The following is a 22031-nucleotide window of genomic DNA, read 5'->3' on the forward strand; positions in this document are numbered from 1 at the left end:
TTCAGCCACCTTCTATTGGTCAAGCTAATCACTAAGGCCAACCCAGACTCAAAAGGAGGGTAAATAGTCACCATCTCTCAATGAGAGGAATAGTAAAGAATTTTTGGCCATCTTTACTCTACCACACCTTTTTTGCTTTGAGTTTGGCTTTATATTACACCCTTTTTGTTTTCTGTTTTTCTACATCTCTGTTTGAAGTGGGATGGGCTATTTCTCACTTCAGCTCAGTCTACCATATACCATACCTGATATCCCCCTCCCCTGCTTTAGACCTCAACTTAGGTATCATTTCCCTGACCTTCCAAAAAGAGATTATGCTTCCCTCTTAAGTGTCCCCATAGGACCCCATTTCCACCCCCATACCTACGCACATGTGGATCTGTCCTCCAGCCATACTGTTTCCCAAACATTAAGCATTCTTTTTAAGACTCTCTACTTCCTCCACAATATTCCCTCTGCCCAGGATCCTTTCCCTATTTTGCCACCATGCAAACAAATTTCGTCCTTGAAATACCCTTTCACAAGGTTAGGCTTCCCAATTTTAGAGACAAGAAAACTAAATCTGAGGTTGAGTGATATGACTAAAATCACACAGCTGCTAGACCTAGGATTCAAACCCAGATCACCGGATTCAAGTGCTCCATGTTTCCCTCCATGGCGCAAGTAGCAAATGCTCTCTTGCTCTGCCCCATCCCCTGTGCATACCACCCAACAGTCAGCCCTGAGGCTGTTTCAGTTTGCTTTGCCTGTGTGTCTAGTTAGCTGAGCAATTTGTATCTCCTCTGAAAGTAGTGGTGTTCAAGCCCCCTTGCCGTCGATGTAGAACAACTCTGAGTTGACCTGCACAGTTGACCTGCTGGAACATTGGGACTGAGAGTCACCCACTGGGTGATGTTGCTTGATGTCAGTGTTGCACTGTTGCTTATCGTCCTTCCCTTGACTGTTCTACCTGCCCCACTTCCCTAACCTTCCACGTCCACATGAATCCTCATGCCAGCCTCTGGGTAACTCTGGCAAAGAGTGCACAGCTACTTCCTTGGCATGAAATAGTCACTAAAGAGACTCAAGTCAAAGGGCATGGCCTTGTCGGCAGTTTGTGAAAGGACCCTGTGGGATATATGGGCTCCCGAGAAGCCACCACAATGCCTTGACACAAGTCCTGAAGAAATCAACACATTTGGCATTGCTGTATTACATATAAAACCATGGTGCATACAATGAAAATGTATGGCGTATAAGAGAAAATATTGCTTCCAGAGTTAACTGACATATTCTTCTCTCATAAAACATTGAGTGACTCAAGAAAAGTAGATTGCAATTTACCAATTAGGAATCTCAGGTAAAAGTTTAAATACCTTATAAACAAATAATACAAACTGGCAAGAAAATACCAATATTTAAAATCTTGTCCTTTTTTATTTTATCATTATGAGAGGGGTAGAGGTGTTTGGCATACAAAAGTGTATTATTTTTGTATGAGATGCCAATACTTCACATGTAATTATTCCTTGATTATCTACCTCTTAACTCAAAAATAATTTATATCTCACTTTAATTGGGAAAATTTCTGGGCATATTTAACTTAGTGTTTTTTCAATGTCTTTATTACTAGAAATTCTATTTTCCTGAAAACATTAGGGGGTAAAGGCAGAAGTGTCATAAAATACTTTGACTCTTTTGTAAATCTCTTTTATTTTGCACAGGTCAGAAGTGATGGTGCAGCCATAAAGATGCAGAATCTTCAACCTAAAAAAAGTGAAAAGACAAGACCCCCGACTATGTGGAGTGGAGAGAGTGGAGCCTAGATTCTAAGTAAGCGTGGTAAGTGTATGAAAAGTCTTTATGTTAAGTACTTTATGTTTCTCAAGGAGAAGGGTAGCATCAAACCTGAGAATATCAAGTACATTTTTAAATTTTGTCACATTAGTGAGGAATGGCAAGAATATCTGATTTTGAAGACCAGCTATATTCTGAAGGAAAGGGTGTGTTTGACGCTACTGTGACACTCACTGTCCATAAATAAAGTTTTATTGGAACACAGTCCTGCCCATTCACTTTCACGCTAGAAGGGCACAGCTGAGTAGTTGCAATAGACTCACCTGACCTGCAAAACCTAAAATATTTATTCTCTGGCCTTTTACAGAAAGATTTTTCCAACCCTGCTCTACATGAAACAGTGAGGAAAGGACATGTTTCACTTATTCTCATAGCACAAGTTAATACACTGGCAAAGAATCTCCTTATTTTCAAACTAGTCCTCTACCTTCATGCCTCTAAAAATTCCTCAAATCCAATAAAAACGTAACATTTCAATTTACAGGGAATGAAGTGCAGTCATCCCACAGCAATGGTGGTAGCATGACTGAAGAATGTGGAAAACTCTATCAATGGTGACTTAGTTAACATTTCTTAAAATAAGGAAATACTGACCAACCAGAATCTTGTGCAATTTGTATGATGTGTGTGACAGTTAAGGTTTTCAGTTTCTCAGTATTTTAGAAGAATCAATGATAAATTCTTCTTAGAATGTATTAATTTTGCCTTTGATGAAGAATGGCCAGGCCTTGTTTTAGAGTTGTCTAAGACACACAACTTTTTCCCAAACTTATATTCTAACAAAAGATAGATCATGTTCTAAGTTCATGATGGATTTCTTCTTAGGAAAGCCTATGAATTTGATCTCAAATGCTCAAAAATTACTTTTAGCTCCAGGGAATGCAATGTGTACATTGTTAGATCAGAGACACATTTATATTCACCCAAAATAACAGAGAAATATGTACATTTGTATGTCGCATGGAAGTAGTTCCCAATTCTATAATACAAGGAGATGTTAAAATATTAATCTTTTTTTAAAACGAAGAAAAATTAAAGCTCTTGTTCCCAGAAGTAGAAAATGAGACAAACTAGATCAGTCAGATAGAGATCTGTAAAATTCTAAAACCCTTCCTATTCCTCTGGAAAGCATTATATAATTCAGTATTCAAAGGATAAGATATTCAAATAAGGCTCTTTTCACCAATACCCTAGAGTCTCAGCTTAGCAATGAAGTAGGACACTAATTTTTTACTAATGTAGTAATTGGAAATACAGAATCAGGATTTCTAACGCTGTTACATGTATTCTTTAATTTGCAAATCTTTAATGTTAAAGAAGATGGGTGAATAAAGTGAAATCTAGCTTAAAAATAAAAGTAAAAGGTCACATTTGCACCATGCAATGAGATACTGGAAGAAGACAGAATTCTTTGCCCACCAACACATTTGTTGATGAATGCCATACCTTTCGAGATGATTTTGGAAAATAATGTAAATTCCATTATGTCTTTTAAGTTCTCAATTCATATTCTTCAGTAATAAACAAATTATTAGTTAATTTTTATAAGAGATATACAATCAGCAAACTGAATTTCCTCAAACTGTTCCATTATTTTGTTTTGAAACCTAAAGAGTTCCCGGGCTCCATACAGAAGTATTTGTTCTATGGATTCCTCTATTTCCTGAAAGATTAACTCATTACAAAAATCTCATATTTCCTTCAAAAAGCTCAGATTTCACAGAGGAGACTAGGATTAATCAAATAATTCTTGAAATATGGGACATCTAAAATGGTAATTTCAACTCTGATAACTCCTTGAATGTTTTTCTTTCCCTGGTTTGTATATCATTCTGGTAAATGGTATTCTAAGGGCAGAGGCCAACATAATTGAAAGGTATCTAAGGTCCCCCAAGTATTTTTTCTTGAACTTTTTAATGAATTTCAGAGTACAAAGGAACTAATATAATTTTTGTGCCATATGAGAAGTCATGAAAACTTGGTTTGGTCTTAAATGAAGTTACCAGAAGCTATTTTCTGGGAAATATTTAATGATTGCTAGAACTCTGTGTTAATAAAATGGGAACAACCCTGAGGATTTATAAATAAGCACAAACGAATGCACAGCTAATACCAATTTTTCTCTTCATTTTGTGATGACATTTAAGACTGAAAGAGACACAAGTGGGCAAAAATCAAAATTTTCTTACCATCTACAGTTTTTGCAAAGTTTTTTAACCACATCCAGGTGACATTCTTGCAGAAACTGAGTTTCACACATACTTTTTACGAAGTTTTCAAAAATTCGGACCTCAAATTTACCTTGGCCCTGCATGTCCACAAACTCCATCCTATCCCTCCTCACCTACAAGTCCTGCCCTCCCAACCAGATGGAAGCTGCAAATACAGCTCCCTGGAAGAAGTACACACGATGAATACACCTAATAAAATTTCCAGACCAAAAAACAAAACAAAACAAAAAAGCACACAAAAAAACAAAAAAAGTAAAGATGACAGGGGCAAAGATCTAAAGATGTCAGATTCTATTTTGAGATTCTCTGAGAAATGGTAATAGTAGATAAATCCAGAGGGTTATTACAGTGTTGTCATTTTGATGGGTATTTAGTAATAATGAAGTAAAAGCGATCATTATCTTAACATCTGGCACCAGAATTACTCCCAGAAGGGAACTGTCATTGTTTGGGCTAATACCCTGCTAGACTCTTGTACGGGGAAAGAGTCTGCAGAACAACACGTGATAGTTCTGCCACTCTTCATGGACAGGGATGGGTAAAGAAGACCATGGAGGGGGGGAGAGACAGAAGGCAGAAAAATGGGGCGAGGCCAGAGCCAGCAAGGTGAAGGCTGTTGGTGGGACACTTGAGGATTAGAGAACGTGTTCTCTTTGCTGTGATGTAGGCCCTTCTTAGGGTTCCCTGAAACATTTCTACTGAAGTTTATTTTGCTCACAAATGAGCTAGAAGAAGAGGCTGAGTTACCATTGTCCACGTGAGATGGAGCAGGACCCCAAGAGGCAAGACAAGACAGGAGGGAACTTGAGAGCATAAACCCCACCCCAGAATTTGTCAAAATCGTGACCATGGAATTTTGATAATCTTAAAATGTTTACCTAGATCTCGGGAGTAAAAAGTCCTCTTCCAGGATAAGGGATCCGTGTATAACCTAAATTGCTAATTCTCAAAGGATGACTCCCGGACCAGCAGCATCAGCATCACTCAAGAAATTGTTAGAAATTTGCGGGGGAGGGGCTTCACTCCTGACCCACTGAATCAGAAACTCCAGGGGTGGGGCTCACCAGTCTGTGTGTATGTGTGTAGTATGTGTGTGTTTTTAAAGATTTTATTTATTTATTTGAGAGAGAAAGAGAGAGAGAGCGTGCATTTGGCGGACGGGACAGAGGGAGAGAATCTCTAGCAGACTCTGCTCTGAGCTCAGAGCCAGACGTGGGGCTCAATCTCACAACCCCAAGATCATGACCTGAGCTAAAATCAAGACTCAGATGCTCAACAGACTGAGCCACCCAGGTGACCCACACCAGTCTGTGTTTTAACAAGTCTTCTGGATGATCCTGGTGCACATAAAAATTGAGAATCACTGATCTTGAACAATGGTTCACAGCCTTGGCCACATATCAGATCCACCTGTGACATGATGATTAACAAATACTGATGCCAGAGAATCACTGTGATTCTACCAACCTAAACAAATTGTACTTCTAAGAAACAGATTATTGAAAATAAATCTGTAGACTAAAGTCAAAAATCTCTGGTAAGCAACATTTTTAATTGACCTTCTAGTTGGGTTTCCTAGAAACAGTAATTCTCATTTAACAGAATCCATGTTTGGTATTTATGCCCTCCAAAAACCTTAATTCTTCTGTCCATTTCAGACTCTTCTGCTAGGCTAGTTACCAGGTTTCCATATAAAAATTGGGGGACTGTAGGAAGGCAGGTAAGAGTGGAAAAAAACAAGAAGTGGGGGAAGTTAGGGTAAGTAGGTTTGTAGCAAACATATTTCCACTATCCCCAGAACTGTTGAGAAATGGGACAGTTGTCAATGTAAGAAACCTGAGATGGTCCCATAGAGATAGAGTCATGCCAACGTTAAAGGCAAAGTAACTTTCAAACTTACATCCTAAGTATTATCATCTTTGCTCTCCGGATATAGACCCAGATAGTATGTGTGGCCTGTACTCACTATCAAAGATTATCTGGGTTGGGGATTTTGAATGTTTCACATAACAAACCATGGAGAGTGCTCCTAATGTTAACAAGGGCAAGGGGAAAAGCTTCCTTAGACTGTCCCTGAAATAATTCCCCAGGTTTCATACTGGTGAGAGCACATGTCTCTAGTAAGAAATCTACGCCTTTCAATGTTAAAGAACATTATACACACAAAAAACTCCAATTTCTGTCCTCATCTTTAAAATGGATGTTTTCTCAGGGGTGCCTGGGTGGCTCAGTCAATTAAGTGTCTGCCTTCGGCTCAGGTCATAATCCCAAGGTCCTGGGATTGAGCCCTGCATCAGGCTTCCCTGCTCGGCTAGGAGTCTCCTTCTCCCTCTCCCTCTGCCCCTCCCCCCACTGGTGTGCATGCTCTCTCTCTCTCTCAAATAAATAAATAAAATCTTTTTTAAAAAATAAAATAGACATTTTCTCTAGAGAAATTAATAATTAATTAATTAATTAATAACAGAAAAACTGGAAGACTTTAAATGTCATGATAATATCCATAAATATTGAAATTCTGATATCTCTTTGGATTCCACAGAGTGATTAGGCCAGTGCTATCTAAGGAATAAGTCTTCCCTATAATAATTATGAAAATTCAGAGTTCTTTACAATGGGTTTATTAAAATTGAGTAATGATAATTTTTGCTTTCTTTTTAATAAAATACTATTGAAAGAAGAAATAACCACCTTAAATAAGGAGCATGAGTGTATGTGTAGTGAATAATACTTATTATTTGAATAAAGAAAATTTTAATGATAATGGTATTTATAAACAAATAATAATGCCTAACACAGAGTGCTTTTCAAATATGCTGGGCCCCTGAATCTTTTCCTGAGTTAACTCAGTTAATCCCCACAAAGATCCTGAGGCAGAAACTATCATTTTCATCTTCATGTTATTGATGAGGAAAGTGAGGCACAGAGAGCTTCAGTGTCTTACCCAAGGTCACCCAGGTAATAAAAGAGCTGGGGTTTAGGCCAGGGAATTGGGCTCCAAAGTCCATGCTAAATCAAACCTGCCTCTCAAATGAAACAAATGATTTAGACTACTTGCACAAGAAGAATTAAATGAGTGTTTTCCTGAACACTTTAGAGATCTTATCACTTCACAGAAAAAAAAGTAATCTGCTTCTCATTCCTGAGAGTCTATTAGTAAATGAGTGAGCAAGACTCTGTTTGATAATTGTTCCTGTTCATTTCTGGCCCAAACCTCAATGATAATATAAAAGCCGCACGACTGCACCACAGGATACAGACCCCGTGCGTGTTTTCATGAGCATGAGAACAGCATTTCGTGTTTTCTTCTAAGAAACCAAGTTCACTTACGTGACGAAGGCAATGGAAGGACAGATTTTATATTGCTGTAAATGTTTCTCTCAGGTTATTCAACCGCTTTCGGAAGTCCCCATCACTTTCTTTTCCCGTATAATTGAATAAATCCTGCTCAAATAGGCTCTGCTGTAGAGGTACCCGTGCTCCGAGTTGCAGTAAAACAATGAGACACCAGAGTGTCCAGGTGCCTGTCCTATATTTACCTACTTGATCACCTCTCTCTAAGTTAAGCTACTGAACTACTGACTTGGGTGCAATAAACAAAGCAACATAACTGGTTTTGAATTCACATCTGAATTAATTGAATATTTTATTGAAGACATGGAAGTAAAATACAAAAGAAAAATCCTGAAGAGGCATGAAGCAGATAATCCAATAAGAGAGTGCCAGGAGAGCCAACAAAAATGGGGATGTTGCCATAGTTACCAAGAAACACACATACACACACACACACACACACACACACACACATACACGCAGCCTACAATCTCCATGTCGGTAAGATATTGAAAATCAGCAAAATAAGCTCTTAAGTCTGGGGTCGTTCTCTCCTCTGTACTTTAATTAGTATGATACAGTCTTTGGAGACAAGCCAGAATGAAAAAAAAAAAATGTCTTCAATTCTGCCTGTTAGTAAGTTCTAGCCTTATGAAGCTCTCTCTGAAGTGAAGCCTCGGTTACATATCAGTGTAATTAGAGAAACAGCATCCTTCTAACATGAAGATAGTCTCCTAATTAGGGAATTGACCCGAGCTGTCATTCATGGAGGCCCACCACCAACGGTAACACAGGAAAGATTCTGGTTCTGGTTGAATCGCACCTTTGTTAGTTCTGCATCACCCAGATGAGCGACTTTTGTCTCAGAGACAAAATCCATAATAGTCTAACAGTGGCTTATCATTGGCCCCAGCACACTGTATATTCACTTTTTTCTTTGTTATATTTCAGTCAGACATTTATAAGTGAAATTCAGACACGCATAGTAAGCTCATCAATGGGATGATAAGCACAGTCTTTACCCAGATATTCATAGATGAAAGACAAAATGAAAGAAAGGCGGGGGTGGGGTGGGGTGGCAGTTTCCATCTGTAACACGACTTAAGCATAAATAACAAATTGAACCTGAAGGAAAAGTAGGCTTCAAGGCTATAATGAAGTACATTTATGATGTCTTCCTTTCTATTTGCTTTGATTGATTTTTTCTCATATAAAATTCTGTAGGACTCTGACAAGTGTCCTCTGTCTACCAACTGCTGCATCAGTTACGAAGATCATGGATAGATGTGTAATTAGAAAGAGGGATGATATTGGTAAAGTTGCAAAGAGGAGAGGAAGCATGTCGGTTCTGTAAATCTAACAGAAGTATGTGGGTCCAGTGATCTGCTAGTCCAAGGGCATAGATCTGTGGTAAATACATCTGTAGTAAATGAATGGAAAAGATCTGGGTAGTTTAAATTCATGTCTGTTTTATATGCCCCTCTTTTTTTTCCATTTGGACCCATTTCCAGACTCTGTATCTAGTATATATATGCAGTTCCACAGGAGGAAACCAAGTATAAACTTTATATTTTTTCTAGAACATCAGTGGGTCACACCTTAAAACACCACCGTAGAACAAATGAGTTCCATAAAAAGGGCTTTGTGTGTGACTCTCCCAAATTGGTAAGTGATTGTCTCATATATTATCTTTAATCAGAGATTTTAAGTTTAACAGATATTAACTAGACTTATTGTGGTGATAATTTTGCAGTATATACAAATATTGAATCCTTATGTTGTATGCCTGGAACTCATATAATGTTATTTACCAGTGATACCCCAATAAAAAATTAGTAATAAGTAAATCAAGCAGCTTAGCTCTAGAAAAATAGAATGGTATGTGTTTATCATTGTAACACATTGGAAAGCATGTATATTTTTTACATATTCATGTATTCTGCCTTAACATGTATTCAGTGTATCAAGAAAACCTAAGAGAATCACCTGGAAGGCTTTTCATGAAATGGTATACTTGGACAAATACTTACAAAATTTTTTAAAAACTGAGCATTAATACCATAATATCTATAAAGAATATTTACAAATCTATGAAGCTAGACATATGTTTCTTTTTTTAAGATTTTATTTATTTGAGAGAGAGAGACAGAGAAAGAGCACAAGCGGGGGGGAGGGGGACAGAGTAAGAGGGAGAAGCAGGTTCCCCACCCCAGCAGAGAGCCTGCCATAGGGCTCCATCTCAGACCTGAGCAGAAAGCAGATGCTTAACCAACTGAGCCACCCAGGCGCCCCACAAGATACATGTTTCAATAGTAAAAAGGGCAAAAAAACCCAACCAACCAAAAACCCACATACACAAAAATAAATAAATAAATCAAGAAATGCAAAATACCATTAAGAATATTAAAAAAGGGGGAGCCTGCTTCTCCCTTTCCCTCTGCTGCTCCCCCTGCTTGTGTGCTCGCTCTCTCTCAAATAAATAAATAAAAATCTTAAAAAAGAATATTAAAAAAATTTAATGTCAAGAAGCATCAGCAAAGCAAATTAAAATAAGATACTCCGTCCATCACGTTGGCTCTACATGTAGGAGAGTCCTGAGTTTTCCAGGGGTGAGGCCAGACAGACACTTCCATACATGGCTATAGGAAGAATACACTGTACAGCCGTTCCGAGAGCACTTTAGCAATACTTATTTGAAAGCCTTAAAAATGTTAATTTCCTAATTTTTTGAACTAATTCTATTTTTAAGGCTTTATACGAATGAAATAACCAAGGATACAAACATTTGTGTACAAGGATATTTTTTACTGTGTTTTTTTTTAATAAGGAAAATCAGAAGCAATCTCTATGCCCAAAAATAAGATAATATTTAATTATATCACATTTATGTAATGGGATATCAGGCAAACATCACAATAATGTTTTTGGAAAGATGATGGTTCATTAGGAGAACGTGGCATAAGTTTAGATGGAAAAGTGACAAACACAAAACTATATTTATGGGATGATTCATATTTAAGTGTATTGTACTAGTGCCATATCTTGATTTTATTGTAATAAACTAAAAATATTTTCTTTTATTTTGAAGATCCTAAGTCAGTGGTCGGAACACTTTTTCTTAAAGGGCCACATAGCAAATATTTGAGGCTTTTCAGGATTTAATTTGCCTTTAATCACAGGTTAAGGAGCAAAATCAAAGATATCATATAGGTTCTTACATATTTAAAGTTGCAAAATCATTTTTAGGTTGCAGGCCATTAAAAATACAGGAAGCTGGCTACAATTTTTCAAGCTCTCTCCTATATTCACAAACTTGGAAAGTTCTTAAGTAGCAATCTGTCTTAATATGTCTTATTCAGCAAGTAGAACCGTTAACACCTGCCCTAAGCACCTCACAGGATTGCAGTGAGGATCTGATTTGTAAGGAAGCTTTTGGCAAATATAACCTGTTTTTTAAAAAATCACAATGTGGAAGAATTTGTTCTTGCCTAGACTTCCTTTTCCTCTCCTCTGCCACCTAAATCCTACCAGTCCTTCAAGGATTATCTGAGGTTAAACTCTTTTCCAAAAGTCACCCCCCTCTTAAAGGATGTGTATGCCATTTAGATTTTTGCATGTGTGTGTGTGTGTGTGTGTGAGAGAGAGAGAGAGAGAGATACTTTTTCTTAAATTAGGTGATAAGTACCTTGAAAGAAGTACTTGTCTGGGATATTGTTTTCTTTTTTTTTTTTTAAGATTTTATTTATTCATTTGAGATACAGAGATACACAGAGAGAGAAAGCATGAGCAGGGGGAGAGGCAGAGGGAGAGGGAGAGGGAGAAGCAGGCTCCGGCTGAGCCAGGAACCCAATATGGGGCTCCATCCCAGGACCCTGGGATCATGACCTGAGCTGAAGGCAGACGCTTAACCATCTGAGCCACCCAGGTGCCCCTGGGATATTGTTTTCTATCCCTCACTGCAAACAGCTCACCTAATTATTTTGAATTTATTATATATTTAAAGTACGCCAGTTAAACTCAATGACAGGAACTGTTTTGTCACTATTCCTGGAATATTCAGCTTTTGTGATTCTAAGGAGTAAAGACTTAACGACAAAGTAATCTTTTATCTGAAAAATTTTAAAGATATGTACCAATAACAGCAAATAGGTACAAGAACATTATTTGATGTTTCCAGGAAAATAAAATGCTTCCAGTAAACCATTACCCTGCCCTCCGACTTCACTGCAAACTAAAAATAATAATAGTAATAATATCTAGAAGCTGGAGAATCCATTGACTTCTTATAATCATTAGAAAGTTGATTCTCTATAAATTTGATTATTCTAAATTATTATTTTATAGATATAAAATCTCAATTTTCATGAGATGAAATAATTTAAGCATCCTTTATGATGTTGCAAAACTTCAGTGATTATTGATGTTCATGTGACCCTTCACATTTGCACACATTCCAAACCAATATCCTCTCTAGGTTTATTATTTTTATTTTTTAAAATATTTTCAGGTATCTTTGGCAAAGAAGATGCTTTAAGCAACCAAGACTGATTTAGAGCTTACACACTAATGACCCTGTGGTGTACTAAATGTGCTAGGAGTTACGAGAGATGTAAAGAAGAATTAAATCCTTAAAATCATATTTTTACAAGATGGCCCATTCAGAGCTCAAGAATGTATTTGTTAAAATATATAGCCATAAATGTGACCAGATGTGACATACGGGCTTAGCCAACAACTGTCCAGAGGTCATCAGTGTCTTACTCATTAAGTGGAAATAATACCAGCTCTAAACACTTCTTCGTGTGTGTTAGTTACATGCTCTATACCAAATTACCCCAAAACTTAGCTTAAAATAATAATCATGTAATATCTCTGTTTCTCTGGGTCAGGAATCCAAGTACAGCTTAGTTGAGTGGTTCTGGCTCAAGGTGCCTCATGAGATTGTAGTCAAACTATCGGGAGGGCTGAGTCTCATCTACAGGCTTGGCTGTGGGAAGATTTGCTTCCAAGCTCACTCACATTGCTATTGTTCCTTCCTGGCTGCTGGCCAGAGAATTACTTTCTCACCATGTGGACTTCTTCCTAGATTGCCTGAGTGTCCTTATGATGTAACAGCTGGCTCTCCCACAAGAAATAATGAGAGAGGTAGAGAGAGACAGAAAGAGAGAAAGCTGCCCCAGATGGAAGGCTCAGTCTTTTATCACCTACTCTCAGATGTGGTCAGCTGTGTTCTCTTGGTCTCACAGACCAATGCTAATACAGTGTTGGAAGGGACTACACACGGCATGAATTCCAGGAGCTGGGAATCATCGGGGGCTAGTTTGGGAGCTAGCTACCATAATGATAGAATATTATCTATCTAGTATTAACTGTGATCAAATATTAAGAGTCACTAAAACAGGCATTTTGTCACATCCCTTGACTTGCTTGGGGCCCAGGAATGCAGTAAGCAAAAGTCAGATTCCTTTTGGCTACCATATCATAGTCCGCATTATAGACTACATTTAAGGTGCCCTTAAAATGATGAACTGAAGTGGATAATTAACTCATGATTCATTTTTGTAAAGCAACTGGATAAAAAAGGATGATCTCATTTCCCTACCCTATTTTGCTTATTCCTGTAGAGCTGAGGTCTAGATATTTGAGCTGGTGGCAGCTTCTTGCCAACACGGATTCCTGCATAGTTAACCCGTCGGCATCCACTCACATCGAGATACCTGTAGAGTTTAAGTAAAAAGGATTTAGTAGGAGCTTTTCATAAATTGGCACACTCAGTTTCCTCTTTCCTAGCTAGCAGATCAAGAGTTGGTGTTTCTATATGGAGAAACACTAGCTTAATATTTAACTGTGTAGCTGAGAAGAGAAGACACTTCAGGGGAATTTGCTGTTACAAAGAAGGCACACACCAACGCAACTCAAATCACATTGTGCTTTGCCCAAGTCTGACGTTCCTAGAGAAAGAGCTCGGTCTCCACTGCCCCCCACATCTACTTAGTTAAGTACCGTGAGCTCTAAGTATTTAAACAAGTTTAGTCTTACCTAGAATTTCATTGACTATTCTGATCATGAGAGTTATTTTAAAAGGTATTAAAGATAATATAAACAAGATTTCCATGACCAGAGTTCAAATAAAGCTCAAATGTTTTTGCTGCTTTAAGTATTTTTTTTTTTTAGTGTTCCATGATTTATTGTTTGTGCATAACACCCAGTGCTCCATGCAGAACGTGCCCTCTTTAATACCCATCACCAGGCTAACCCATCCTCCCACCCCCCCCAGAACCCTCAGTTTGTTTTTCAGAGTCCATCATCTCTCATGGTTCGTCTACCCCTCTGATTTCCCCCCCTTCATTCTTCCCCTCCTGCTATCTTCTCCTTTTTTTTTTCCTTAACATATATTGCATTATTTGTTTCAGAGGTACAGATCTGAGATTCAACAGTCTTACACAATTCACAGCGCTTACCAGAGCACATACCCTCCCCAGTGTCTATCACCCAGTCACCCCATCCCTCCCACCCCACCCCCCACTCCAGCAACCCTCAGTTTGTTTCCTGAGATTAAGAATTCCTCATATCAGTGAGGTCATATGATACATGTCTTTCTCTGTTTGACTTATTTCACTCAGCATAACACCCTCCAGTTCCATCCACGTCGTTGCAAATGGCAAGAGCTCATTCCTTTTGATGGCTGCATAATATTCCATTGTATATATGTACCACATCTTCTTTATCCATTCATCTGTCGATGGACATCTTGGCTCTTTCCACAGTTTGGCTATTGTGGACATTGCTGCTATAAACATCGGGGTGCACGTACCCTTTCGGATCCCTACTTTTGTATCTTTGGGGTAAATACCCAGTAGTGCAATTGCTGGATCGTATGGTAGCTCTATTTTCAACTTTTTGTATTTTTAAGTATCAAAATCAAGACATAGAATAAAGAGTTTTCTAAATGAAAAACTATGAGAAATCATTGTCAAATGTTTGCAAGAACAAAAACAGCTTCAGCTTTCATAATAAAGGAAGGGCTTGTAATGTAAACATCTACACAGATATAACAGTAACTATATTTTAACTTTTTGTTATTTGTATTATTTATATTCTATGTTATTAATCTCTTTTTTTGTCATTTAATCTCAAGAGTCACCTTGGAGAGTCAGTTTATAACCCTTCAAGCTCATGAGACAAAAATCACCTCCAGGGTCTTCTCTTCTAGAGTCTTATTTCCAGAAACCACCATACCTTACCTGCCTGGCTTCTCCAAGGAAGCAAATAAGCATTTCTGAATGCCTCTGCTTGGTTTGCATGAAAGCCAGCAGTAGGAGCCCATAAGAAGGGGTGCATTTCTAGCAGCAGGAACGGCACTACTTGCCTTTTACTCCCTTTTCCCTCGTCTAAAGGAAACAGGACGTTCTTAAGAAATGGAAGGCTCACTAGACAGGTGCAGGTGCTGGAAGCAAAAGTGCTGGTTTTGTGTCCTTGTCCTCGGATGCATTCCATGACACCCCCCCCTCCCCTCGGAGAAGGCAAACTTCCATAGAATTAGGGAACCCCTATGCATATTAAAGATGAAAACAGGTTTTCTGTTGGGGAAAATACAGCATAGGATGTTCAGCCAGATGACTTGGTGTGGAGGCCCACAGTGCCATTTACTAATTAAGCAAATTTGGACAAGTTACTTAATTCTTTTGAGCCCCAGTTTCCCTTGGGGAAAAAAATGGGAATAACTGTTTATCATTTAGAGTTATTATGGTGATTCAATATAAGTGTCTGTGAAAGTGCTAATCCAATAGGAGGCAGTATTATGAAAGAGGTGACATATTGCTGGATTTCCCAGCCGTTACTCTGTCCCCCATGTTTTCAGTAGCGGTGGCAGTCACTATTTTGTGCAATTGCTGATGCTGCTGGTGTCATTTGCCATTCCAAAGCTCTCTTCTGTCAGAGGGAGTTGTTTGTAGTGAGCGGTGCTCAGTTGCCAATACTCATTCAGTCTGATGGAGAGAGCGCTTGGTGGTCAGATGACCTGGGATCTGATCCCAGCCCTGCGGTTGCCCAGCTGTGTGAGCTTGGGCAAGTCACCACACCCTCTCTGGGTCTTGACAATATCCTCATTATTTAAACAAGTGTTTGGATGAGGGGCATCTTTAAGGTTTTCTTCCCCTCAAAAATTCTAAATCTATAATTATTTTAGAAGTTATATGATAAGTTATTAATATTTCCTTAGGTGCCTCAACTATAGAATGGGCAGTGGCCTTTTTTTTTTTAATGGCTGTAAAACTTTTTGACATTCCTCCAGTTGAGAGGTGAGATCTATGTGCCCTCCCCTATAAAAGTGGGCACACTTATCAACTCCTTCCATCACTAGAGTACAAAGGAAATGATACTGCGTGAATTCCAAGGCTAGCTCATACAGAGTGATGCAGCTTTCTCCTTGCTTCCTGGGGTACTCATGCTAGAGCCCTGAGCTGCCATGGAGGAAGTTCCACTGCCCTGGGGCTGCCATGCCGTGAGGAAGACCAAACCATAGGGAGGGGCCATATGGAAGCTCTTCAGTGGACAGTATTAGCTCAGTCCTGAGTTCAAGTCATCCCTATCCAGATGCCAAACATGTGAGTAAGAGATTATTCTAGACCCTTCCAGTCTTCCCAGCTGAGGCCCCAGACATTGTAGAACAGAGACGAGCAATCATTTCCATGCACGATCCAAATTCACAAACCATAGATTCTGGGAATCTAATAAAATGGTTATTTTATACCACTTGATTCCAGGGGGGTTGTTATACAGAAATGGTAACTGGAAGAAAGGCTAATAATACTATATTATATAAAGATAAGAGGTTGTCCTCCATGTCCCGTGCAGCTGTGTAATTTTGAGTTAAAAGAAAGTGGAGAAACTGGTCATGAGATGGGAACAAATTAAGTAAACAGTGTTGTGGCTCAGACCCTTTAGAGCATCAGCTTTAAGGCCATGCCTTTCTCCGGTGAACAGGTGTGGCTAAGTGGGCTTCTGTTATGGAGGCCATTTTCTCTCTGACTGCTCTGCCTTCCCCTTACCTCTTCTCACCCTCCCCTTTCTTGCTTACATTTGAGGGTAAAAGGAAGAAGAGGTTAGAACTATTTACTGCTGTTGTAAGACAGGCCCATTAGGAATATAGAATGGTCACTGTGTTGTTGTTGGAATCATATCCTAAATTTGCTCTTCAAAAAATCTTTGGTCAGACAAAATCTCACACATCCCCAAACCGTGCGTCCATTCCTTTCTGTTTCGTTCTATTCCAGTCAGCGTTGATGGGTCAGGTCACTTCGCAGAATAATGCTGGCTGCACTACAGAATGTATCAGGCGGAACCCTGGCTTCTAATTCATCCATCCACAAGCGTGTATTGGTTCTATCAGTAATTTAAATAAAGAAAACCCACAGACCAAAGCTACAGTCCTAAAGAACAACGTGACCACTGCACTGGGGTCTGGTTACGATGCTCACAGAGGAGAGATTACCTGAGGGTTCACAGATGGGCGCTGATTTCCACCAAGCTCCTGTCGGTTACCTGAGAGCAAGAGCTGAGAACCAGACTGTCCAGCTTAGGACACTGTGTTACAATGAGATGGACAATCCGATCTCTCACCTACAGGAGGAAACAAACAAGAATTTATTTTCAAGCACAGGGCTCTCCGCCCAACAAAGACAGGGCAATGAATCAAGAGTGTTCGTGATTAAAATGTGCATTTTTTTCAGATGCATTATCATTATCATCCTCACATTAGTCGTTCATCTGAAGAGTGCCTGAGGTGTGTCGGATTCTGAGCTAGTCACTTCGTAAGCACTCACTATACTCCTTGCAGTGGTCCTACAAAATAAACATCACTATCACCACTTTACAATAAGGAAAGTGTGCACATGGGAGTTAAATGTCTTGCTGAGCCTGCCCCTAAGGAAGTAGCAAAGCAAATGGTCAAGTCTAGAGCTGATGGTTCCGAAGCCCGTATTTTTTCCAAAGCACTTTTGGCTAACAACTAAACTGGTAAGAGTCAGTCATCTATCTGATGCAAGCACGAGGTTCCCTGTTAATAAAATCGGGCACTAAGAGAGACCTTGATAAACCAATGATAGAAAGTGGACTTAGTTGTAAGATTCTAAAATGAATGTCAGGTTTAGGCCTAGTAGGTTCAGTTTTAGGTTATTATTAGAATAAAATCAGTTATGAAACGTTAAGAAATTGAGGTATTATGAAGTCTTATTTCCGCTCAAGATGAAGCTTTACAGCTTAAAAGAGAAAACTGAGCACAAAAAAAGTCTTAATTCAACTGCTTACAACAGATCACCTTTTCACTGGCTTCCAATCAACCAGTATCAAAAAGCATGACAGTATGTTCTCAGCCAGAAATACTGTCCACTCCAAGTTCACGGAATTGCAGTCCACATTCAGTTTATGAAAATCAGCCTGTCCCATGGTCATGTCACCTTTTAGCTCATCATCCCTGGAGGGAGAGGTCAGCCTGACTTGTCCTTCCTCATAGACAGAAACCAGTGGATATGGGAGGTGGAGGGGGGTGGCGGTGAGAGGTAGGGAGTCCACACACCAGGCGTACTAGCTTTGTGACCTGTACCATATCTCTTGTTCAACACCCAGAACTTCAATGACTCCACTTGATAATTGGGGATAATGGTTCTTCTCCCACAGGGAAGATAAATGGGAAGCTAATGGAGTAATGTGTGTAACAAGTGCCTTGTATCGTTCCTAGAATATGGGAAGGGCTCAATAAATGATAACTATTATCACTCTTGTTTGTTCAAGAGTTTTATTGAATTATTGTAAATATTAGTTCAGTTACAAAAATGGTAGAAGATCCAGTTAATGGGTCGACTTTTAAGTCTGTCACCTGCCCCATAACTACATGGCACTGTTTCCTGAAGGAGATATTCGCTTCTCCAGTTTAAAGCATTTTCTTTTTTTTTTTTAAAGATTTTATTTATTTATTCATGAGAGACAGAGAGAAAGAGAGAGTCAGAGGGAGAAGCAGGCTCCCAAGGAGCAGGGAGCCCGATGTGGGACTCGATCCCAGGACCCTGGGATCATGACCTGAGCCGAAGGCAGACGCTTAACCATCTGAGCCACCCAGGCGCCCCAGCATTTTCTTTTGAGTAGAAAAAATAATCCAGTGTCCAAACCCCTTCTATCCCGGGACTATGGGATTCCTTCCCCCCTCCTTAAATGCACATTTCACCGCATTACTTCATGATGAGGCTGGAAAGCCACAGAAGCATTATGAATTTTATGTTCTGGAAACAGGAACATGGAGACTTCATTAAAAGTCTGGGTCCAAGAAGTCTCAGCATTTTGAAGCCAGCAACATTAAGTGTGGTTATTTCTCATAAGTTCTCCAGGCTCCTGATCAGGCAGGCCTCAGAAACCTTGGGGATTCTCCCGATGTTCAGGGTCCTCAGATGTGGACATTGCAAGGCCAGGGGACCCACACTCTTGCCTATAAGAGCAAGGCAGCCAAATACTTCTATTTTGTGGAGACTAAGGAAGGAAGAAAAAAAAATTAGCAAAATATACCATGCTCCCTAATCCACTGCACATGAGAAGATCCTTAAAGTCACGTGAGTGATGTTTTTACTTTTTCATGGTGGAAAGCCTGGCATATTGAGAGATGGTTATATAATGCCAACATGAAATGAGTTGGTAAATATGTGTGTTTTAGGGGCGCCTGGGTGGCTCAGTCATTAAGCGTCTGCCTTCGGCTCAGGTCGTGATCCCAGGGTCCTGGGATAGAGCCCCGCATCAGGCTCCCTGCTTAGTGGGAAGCCTGCTTCTCCCTCTCCCACTCCCCCAGCTTGTGTTCCCTCTCTCGCTCTTTCTCTCTGTCAAAAAAATAAATAAAATCTTTTAAAAAAAAATGTGTGTTTTGGTTTAAAGACACCTATTTTATTTTTTTTATTAAAGATTTTATTTATTTGAGAGAGAAAGAGCGAGCACACAAGAGCATGAGTGGGGGAGGGGCAGAGGGAGAGGGAGAAGCAGACTCCTCACTGAGCAGGGAGCCCAACATGGGGCTCGATCCCAGGACCCTGAGACCATGACCTGAGCCGAAGGCAGACGTTCAACCGACTGAGCCACCCAGGCACCCCTAAAGACACCTATTTTAATATTTATTATTGATTCATCAACATTGGACTCGGCCAATGCTATAACTCCTGCCAAAATAAATTAAGCTGACACATATATCTTCTCCATAAGACACTCCTCAGCCTCTTGCCCTTAGGAATACCACATAGCCCTTCAGTAATATGCTTGGGGGCCATCTTAGGCAATGAAATCACCAACAAAAAAACCCCACAAAAATGTGAAAAACATGGCATAAAGTAGACTGCCTCAGTAGACTGCCTCAAGGACACTTTTACACTATGGGAACTGAAACAAGAAGGCAGAGCCTCGCCCTGTTGGATGTCAGCTGAGAACACGCACTGTGGGCAACTCAAATTTATTACCGCTCCACGCATGTCCACACATGACCAGGGAGGTACCTCGACTGTTGATTTGGGAGTTACAGATCAATTTTAGCAAATAGGCAAATTCACAAATATGGAATCCACAAATAATGAGGATCAACAATATCAATACACTAAAATCAGCAATAGTAGATATGGTTAAAGGCAGTTTCCAGGAGAAGCAGCATGACCTTAGCTTGTGCTAAGGACACCTGAATTACAGGGTAGCCATGCTCGAGGGCAGTGCAGGTTTATCAAAAATATCGTCACATTTCTAACAAATTGATGCTACACAGGAATATGGAGCCATCCCTCATGCTTAAATTACTTACAGGACATATAAAGCCTGTCTGATTTCTTTAAAGCACTGAGGCTTGCAAGTATGAAGTATCTATTCTAGTAGCTGGTGCTGTGGTCTATTTTTCACACATATTTGTCTGCCTGGGGTTACTATTTGCTGTGTTTTAGGAGCCTCCTCTTAGAGAATTTCAGTTCAGGGCAGAAGCAGAAGATAGTAAAACCTGTCTACTTGGTATAAGGCTACAAGCTCAAGAGTTGGCTCTGAAGGAATCAGGAACTTCCCACCAGCTCCTGTTGGCAACAGCTCTCCAAATGTGGTTCTTGAACCAGAAGGACCTTGTTAGAAATGCAGAAGTCTGGGGCCTCCCCAGACCTATTGTCCTAGAAACTCTGAGGGTGGAGCCCAGCATTCTGTGGTTGAGCCAGCCCCCCTAGTTTGAGAATCACTGGCCTCAGGAATTTTCCTCATCATGTCCAGGTCACTTGAGTACTTAGCACAGGTCCTGGATCCATGGTTACATCTCAGATAAGTGAGTTCATGAGTGAATAATGAAGCTTTAATTATCTATTTCCCAGAACCAGAACAAAATAATGAACTACCTCAAATGATAGCATGCTTTTAGGACATTATTTCAAGATCAATTCGTATGAAAATTAGTAAGTTATTGTGAAGTATTTTAACACACAGCTTATTAGTTTATTGCCCCATCAACAAGATAGGTTAATTTGAGTTAAGGAATTTTTTTTTAAAAGGGCAAAGGAGAGTGAGTATTCAGATGTGGGGGTGTGTTTATGTTTTATGTTAGTGAAATTTGCGAGTGTATTGTGTAGATGGAAGCAAAAGTCAGAAAGAAAAACCTAGCATGTTACAGTATCAGAATTATAATGAAATATGACATAAACCATCATAAGAACATTCTTTCATTAAGAAAGTCATTTCCCAGTTACCTAAATAAATATTTATTATACTGACTGTGCTCTCGCCAACTAGTAGTTCCGCTAGAACTTGTTATTGTGAGATATGATCTAATTGAATAATAGTCAGATTTTACTGAAAATTCCCAGCATAGTAAGAGAATGTGTACTTCAGTGTCAAAGGCCTCTGCCTTCTTTGCAGCCTGTGTTCTTAGGACTAGTCCTTTACCTCTCTGAAGCTCACTTTCCTCATCTGTAAAATGAGGATATTAGAGAAGTCTAGGGTGCCTGCTCTAAAATTCTACCTGAAGTGGACACTGAGCTGGATATGCAAGCATTAGCTTGATAACTTGAGTCTTAGAGAAGAGGAAACACTTGAGGTAGAGGCAGAAACTGAAAGCCTGAGATTCAGTCCTTCACTGTTGGCTATTTCAAGATAGGATGGGATAGGCAGAAACAGCAAGGAATGGTAGCCTGAGGGAAGAAACACTGGGGAGACATCAACATCAGGGCGCAAGGGAATGCTGCCTTTCTGGTCCTAAGGGAATGTATTTGAATGACATTCATACCTAAGGAAAAATATAACTCCCCTTGGAATTCAACCCACCTCAGGAAGCCAGCAAAGTAACGAATGCCTATTGCCATTCAATTATGATGTTGTTCTTGTGCATTTGACCTCATCATCTGTCCCTGTGGCTGTTCTTTCATAGAGTTTGATCTCCGACCTGATTACCTGACCCTGGACCCTCACCTGCTTCCAGCTAAGCTTGTCTGATCTTAGAAAGGCCTTGATATTAGTCTCAAGAGATTTTACTCAGCTTTTACCATCTTGTTGGAAAATGTAGGTTTTATTATTATCCAAGTAGAGTGAGGCCAACAGACCACCAGTTCCTAAGAGGAGGGGCACGCCACAGGACACGGGGCCACATGG

The 22031-nt window shown here is 39.6% G+C and overlaps 1 long non-coding RNA gene across 1 annotated transcript in view; it reads left to right on the top strand.

The window, feature by feature from the left end:
- LOC144380147 (uncharacterized) overlaps nt 1–22031 on the top strand; it is a 68248-nt gene that overhangs the window by 8906 nt on the left and 37311 nt on the right. Inside the window, exon 2 of the long non-coding RNA XR_013443952.1 lies at nt 1704–1821. This is a non-coding gene — a long non-coding RNA (uncharacterized LOC144380147). The remainder of the gene's footprint in view (nt 1–1703; nt 1822–22031) is intronic.

Source organism: Halichoerus grypus, chromosome 14 (genome assembly GCF_964656455.1).
Source record: "Halichoerus grypus chromosome 14, mHalGry1.hap1.1, whole genome shotgun sequence".
NCBI lineage: Eukaryota > Metazoa > Chordata > Mammalia > Carnivora > Phocidae > Halichoerus > Halichoerus grypus.